At 57.3% G+C, this 6,566-nt stretch overlaps 1 protein-coding gene and 1 long non-coding RNA gene across 3 annotated transcripts in view; one reads left to right on the forward strand and one right to left on the reverse strand.

Moving 5' to 3' along the window:
- The window catches only part of LOC102498877 (uncharacterized), a 3,040-nt gene extending 2,555 nt beyond the window's left edge, over positions 1-485 (forward strand). The window contains exon 3 of the long non-coding RNA XR_334542.1: positions 420-485. This is a non-coding gene — a long non-coding RNA (uncharacterized LOC102498877). The remainder of the gene's footprint in view (positions 1-419) is intronic.
- Positions 1-6,566, reverse strand: part of KCNIP1 (potassium voltage-gated channel interacting protein 1) — a 367,558-nt gene that overhangs the window by 94,174 nt on the left and 266,818 nt on the right. The gene's annotated exons all lie outside the window — the stretch shown is intronic.

Raw genomic sequence — 6,566 nt, forward strand, 5'->3', positions numbered from 1 at the left:
CTGTCTGTCTGGCGAGCACACGCGCCCTATAACGAAAAACCTCTCCAAAGAAAAAAAAAAAAAGAAAGCATTTGCAGCCCTGTGAGAGACACTGCCAGGCTCTCTGGGAACAGTAATTTGCATGGCCCTGGTGTGCCCGCTCCCTTACAATCAGAGGACATGCATTTGCATAGTACCTGGAGGCACCGCTTCTTCCTCCCTCTAGGCTTGGGGTGTCTCTGCCCAGGTCCTGTTCCATAAGAGGGCCCTGAGACTGGAACCAGGAGATGGGGGAAGATGCGGCACCAAGGGTCGGAGGAGGGTAACCACCAGGTCCTGCCAGGTTGGCAGCACCACACCACGGGGGCCAGCTGGGGCCACACATGGCGGCTGCTCTCCCCGGGGCCCTGTAGTTGCACTGTGGGCCTTTGCTATTTCAGTGCCAGGAGTCACGCGTCTCCGCAGAAACCTGGACCTACAAAGATGTCACCATGCGACGCCTTGCTTGTGCAGATAGCTGAGCTCTCAAATGCGCCCCCACCTGCTGACGTGAGGTGATGGTGGCAGGAAGGAGATGGGGAGGGAGAAAGCCTGGGGAGGTGACATGGCTGGTGGGATGCCATGGGTTTGGGAACGGCCCAGCCTGCATGCCGCCGGGGATGCCGGCCTCATGGAGCACCCGGGCAGGACTGACGGGGTCCTGGAGCCCCCGCACCTCCCCTCCCATGCCGGAGTGTCAGCCATTAGCAGCTGCGAGAAGAAACTCTTCAGAGCCAAAGTCACGGGTCACGGAGAGATGCCCCCAGGAGCAGCAGCCTGGGGCAAGCCACATGCACAGACGGGCCAGGCCGCCACGGCCGGAAGCCACCAGTCCTCTGACTCCCCCAGACAAGGCTTGCGGCCCTCAGTGGGACCCAAGGCCCGGGACCCCCTTCCCAGCCCCAGGGTCGTCTCTTTTGGAAGAGACATCCCCACACTGAAGCCCACCCTGGAGAGGGCTGCGGTGCAGCAAGGCGACCGCGTTTTACTGCGCATATTTCGCTCCCAAGCCCAGAGTGACACGCAGCCCTCCCGCTGCTCCAACCTCACTTACCTGCACCAGAGAACACAGATGACGCGTCGGCACCTGCCGGGCCCAGCCGACTGGGCCTGCACGGCCTCCTGCTCCCAGAGAGGGTCAGGCTCTGAAAAGCAACCCCTCCCTGCCCCCGCCCTCCCCGCCCCCACCAGGGAGAGCCAAGCCATCGTCGCATTCAGTTTCTCTCGGTGCCTCCACCCCGGGGTTGTGACCCGGCACACAGAAGCGGGGACTGGAAGGACGCTCCTCCCGGGATGGAACGACTGAGGCCATGCCCAAAGCCCAGTGGCAGAGGGACCCAAAGCACGATGACCACAAAGGCACACCTGGGGGCCTTGAAACAGATGCTGTTCTCTAGGCTGAGCAGTGGGGATGGCCTCTGTGTGGAAGGAAGCGGGAGGGGCCGAGAAATGGCCTCTTGTACTTAGTACTTAGCAGCCGGGGCTTTGTGTTCGCTGTTTTCTGTCCTCTGCCCAACTGCAAGCCAAAAGGAATCCACAACACCAGGTAGAGTTCGCTTCTCCTTTAAGGGTGACTGCTCCCTGCCCATTCCCCGTGCGTCGAAAGGACGCGGAGTCCACTCTGTGCACCTGTGTCCAGCCTGCCTCTGCCAGGTGCTCCCTTTGCAGGATGTTCCTGGTTGCGTGTTCCGGTCTGTGGGGCATGTGGGGGTCTCAGGCAATGGCTCGACCATCCGAGCACCTTAAATACCAAGGCTTCTCCTCGCATATATACACGATCACGCCTGGCATCTGCTGGGAGTTTAGACAGGGTCTCTCCCCGCCCAAATGATGGTCCATCTGAGTGTCTGTCCCTGGTGTGTCTGTGGCATTGCAGACACCCTTCTGTCAGAAGTACGGAATACCCATCAATCACTTCAGCTGTGATTATTTTCCTCCTCAAAATAATTCATCTAAACCCACCCCTGGTGATTTGGGAGCACTGCAGCCAGGGGCATGCAGCCCAGACCACAGGGCAGACCTTCACCCAAAATTCCTGATGGTGGCCAGCTGGCCTAGACTTAATCGTGACTTTCCACACCACCCCGTTGGGCACGTTTCTCCTTGCGTGCTTTCTCACAGCGTAGCGATGCTAACACGTGTTGCGACCCTCTAGTGCAAACCACTGCCGGCCCTCAGACACTGCCCATCTCAAGGGATGGGTGCAAAACCAAGAGGTTCTCACGGCAGCCCCTCAGGGGTCACCTGGGCACGTCCTTGCTCCCCAGTGCCATAGTGAGTCCATCAACAAGCCCTGCTGATTCTACTTCTAAATCCCTCTGGAACACAGATCAGCCTGCCAGCTGTGCGAGTAAGGGCTGGTGCTCCTGCAGCCATCTTGGACCATGAGGTGTTAGCCATGGACTGTCTTCCTGACGGGAAGACAGAGGAGCTGAGGTCCTGGGTGATTTCCTGAGGCTGCTGCACTAGCCCTGGATTACACCACCCTTCTTTTACGTGTGAGAGAAACGAACCTCTTTATGGTCCAAAATAACATTTTTAGCTTCGATTACACACAGCTGAACCTCATCCAACCGAGTCACTAGAGGGGCTCAGTCCTGTGAAAGGGCATACAGCTGGCAAAGCACCCATGGCTTGTTGCTTATGATGATTGGAGGGGGAGATGGGAGGAGAGGGAGGCCAGAAGGGACATAGGAGGGAGTTATCCTTTCACCCACAGGCGACGTGGCCGTCACCAAGTGTAGGTCCTCTGTGTCTGCTTGTCTGCCCGCCCCCTCTCCTCACAGCAAACAGCCTGAGGGCTTCGGCTCCAATATCATTCCCGCTCTGTAAATGAGAAAATGGGTTTGGGGAGGTCAGGTATTTGGCAAGCTCACACAGTGAGTGGAGGCAGCAGGATTTGAACCTAGGACACCTGGCTCCCAGGCCTGGCCCTCAACTGCTGACTCCCAGGGGTGTTTGTTTGGCTTAAAATCCAATAGATTACCCTTTAGGTAATAAAGAACAACTTTTCAAGGTGCCAGAGCTGCTCATTGGACATTCGTTTTCAGAATCAAACCATAGGGATGCCCAATCCCTGGGGTTGCTTGCTGAGGACAAGGTCCCCAGGCAGATCCTCGTATGGGCTCCGTCCTGGCCGGCCTGCAGTCACTAAACAGAACCAAGCAGAAGGCCTGCAGAGGCCGTGGGCATCGTTAATCCTGGTGCCAGCAGTCACGGTAGTCGGTCAAACGTCTCCTGCCCACCCTTATGAAGAAATAAAAGGCAAGCAGCTCCCAGAGGAGCAGTGTTCCACCCCAGAGAAACCTGGGTGGTCTCTTTGCCACCTCTCCTCCTGCAGGAAATGGTCCCCCAAAGTGCAGACCCTTACTCTGTCCTGCCCGGCCTGGGCCTGCCGGCCTTGCCCAGGCTGCTGCTGCCCTCCGCTGGTCACAGCTGGAATTGTCCTCCATCTCCTCCAGGACAGGATGCAAAGAAACCCCAGAAAATAAGTCCACTGAGGCTCCTTCCTGCTGCCCTCAGTCCCGCCTGCCTCCTACACCCTCCCCCGCCCTACCTGCTGCACCTGCTCCCACCACCCCTGTCATAGTACGGAGGGGGCCAGTGGCCACGAGACTTGCAGGAGCTGAGGGGAGACCACTTTATGTGGGCCTGGCTGCCCCCAGGAACCACACACAGGGTGCTGTGAGGGGCAGGACCAGAGTGAGGAGGAGGGAGGAGGAAGGTCGAGCAGAGGGCTGAGGACACTCTTCATTGCCTTTTAGCGAACCTACCCCTGAGATAATCAATTATTGCTGTTACTTGCACAAATTGCCACTCAGAATGGCAAAATAATTTCCATTTCATTGCTGTCAAGACCTTAGACTATGGGGCCAGGCCTTGCTCTGAGTCTCCGACACTAGACGCATGACCCCGGGCAAGTCCCTGACCCCTGGGCCTGCCTTTCTCACTGGGGCCTGAGGGTCTGAGGACAAGGGGGAGGAATGAAGTGGGCTTTCAGTGCTCTAGGGGACCAGGAGGCGTCTGGAAAGGACAATCCTGACCCCCAAGCCCACATTTCCAGGATGTATGCAGAGTGTATCTACAGCGGGACTGCAGAATTGGTGGAAGAATGGAGTTCAAGTGTGCATTTCTTTTGGGGCAAAACATTTTTGAAATTCATGCATAGTTGTCTTTTAAAATAATTAATTAATTATGTTTAGACCAGAGATGGAGAGAGAGAGAGAGAGAGAGAGCAAGCCACCAGGTCCGGAACTCAAACCATGGTCAGCCATGTGGGAGTCCAGCACCCTGACCACCACAGCACCTGCCAGCCCCATAATTGTCTTATAATGTGCGTTTTCCATGAGCCTTTGAATAGCCCTCATATAATTGATTTCAAATAGAGGTAGAGGCTCTTGCCGCACAAATAACACTTGTTTGGACAGGGCTGCCGATGCACGCTGGTGTGGAACACGTGCATGTGTGCGGATGGTGGATTCTCACCGCCGGAGGTTCTGCTGCTGGCGTGGATGGGCACGGAGGTGGGCTGTGAATTCAGGGAGGCCATGACTTTGGTCAGGTCGTTTCACAGCTCCGAGCTCTGTTTGTCCATCCCTAAGGTGAGAATAACAACCTGCCTCCCAGGGGGCACTGGTGAGGCGGGGCGCTCGGTCCGGGTACGTAGGAGGTGCTCACCACAGGCGCCCAGCAACACTCGTGCCCAGCTCCCCTCGGCCCCACCTCGTGCTCACTAAAAGCGGCCTCTATTCTCGCTTGGGCACCAGCCTGCTGCGTGATCTTCAGGGCCCAAAGGTCCACCCTTCCTGGCCTCAAAGTCAGGATAAATCCAGGTAGAAAGTCCTGCCTGGAGAGCTCAGGCCAGGCGGTGTGCCCGGGTCATGCTGGCGGACCCATTGGCGAGGTCGTGGCGTGTGGTCGGCCCTATTCTCTCCAGCGGATGAGTGGCTGCTGCTGGCCCCAGGGAGCAGGCCCAGGACGGTCCCCCAGTCCCAAGGCCCTGGGCCCCTCCACTGCAGTGGCCTGTGGTCAGAGCTGACCTTTGGAGCAGCTGGCCTGTCACTTGCCATCTGTTTTCTGCCTCTGTGTCCCAGGGGTCCCTCCTGTCCCCATAGGGCTCAGCCTTGCCCACTCATCTCTGTCACCCTCACCCGCCCTCTCTGCACCCATGGTGTTACAATTTATGTCCCTCGCCAGGCTCGTCCTTGACGCCAGGTTCCAGCTGCCCCCTGGACATGTCCACCTCACAGGCGAGCTTCCTAGAGTGAGGCTCCTGGCCTTTGCCCAGATCTGCCCTGTCCCTGCTTTCCAGGGAAACTACTGTCCCATTCGTCAGCTGTAACTGGAGACCACCTGACGATCACCTCGCTGTCACCCGTGTCTAGCTCATCAGATTCCTGGTGGCTCAATCTTCAAAATATACCCAGGGTCTGGCTGCTTCCTGCCCCGCCACCTGCACCCCGACTGTCCACAGGGAGGCACCGGCACCTCGCCTGGCCTCGGGACTGGCCTCTACCTCCCGAGGCCGTGCATCAGGGCGGCCCGAGGACCCTTTCGTAAACTAAGATCACTGCCCTCTTCCGCTCCAAGTCCCCAGTAGCTCCTGGCTTTCTCTGGGGATAAATACAGATCACTGTACAGATGCTTATCTGAGCTGGAGATAGAACCCTGAACGAGACGGAAAGTGGGGCCTGCCTGCCGTTCGGGGAGACAGAAGGGGAAGCCCACAACCATGCAGGGCAGTTCAATTGTGATGGTTCTGAGTGCCGGGCCGGCTCCGGGGGGCCACCAACGGGGAAGCTCAGGCAGTGTCAGAGAGATATCAGAGGGACTTGGAGCTGAAAGAGACTCTTAAGACAGCTACTTCTTAAGTCTTGCTGCTCCATTGATATGTAAGGAAAAAGAACCCCCAAGAGGTGAGGTGACCTGCCCAGGGCCACACTGCATATTACTTACGGAGCTGGAATCCCCAGTCAGGCCCCTGATGACTAGTTTCTGGCTGTGGATTGCCAGCCGGCAGCTGCTGCGATCCATAACAGGGACGTCTGAGAACGATGAGCCATCAGGCTCCTTTAGAAAAAGCTCTCTATGAGACTTCACAAAGTTCATGGAAAAAATAGAATGCAAGTATGAGTTTATTTTTGTGCAACGCATAGTTCTTTTTTCACATCACACATTTTCCATGAACTTTCTGAGACCCTGGTGTATATGTGTGAATCACAAAATTTACCAATTTAGTGAAGACGTTATCCCTGGGCTTCCAGGACACTGCCACCCTGCCTGGTCCTCCCCCGTGGTGGAGTTTCTCCCAGCGTCTTACCGTGGAGGCCTGGGTAGACCCCTGACCCTCTGCTCTCCCGGCACGCACTCCCAGGAAGAGCGCACCTGTTTGTGGACTCACCTGCCAGGCTCTCTCCTGAACACAGCCATGGCGGGCCCAGTGGCTTCCATGGTACTCCTGGGCATGTGCTCCCGCTCGGACTCATGGGGGCCTCTGGGGGTGCGGGGCCAGTTCAGACCTGCTCTCCACTGCCCTGCACCTGCGTGTA

This window comes from Tupaia chinensis, unplaced genomic scaffold, assembly GCF_000334495.1.
Source record: "Tupaia chinensis unplaced genomic scaffold, TupChi_1.0 Scaffold000234_1, whole genome shotgun sequence".
NCBI classification, from domain to species: Eukaryota; Metazoa; Chordata; class Mammalia; order Scandentia; family Tupaiidae; genus Tupaia; species Tupaia belangeri.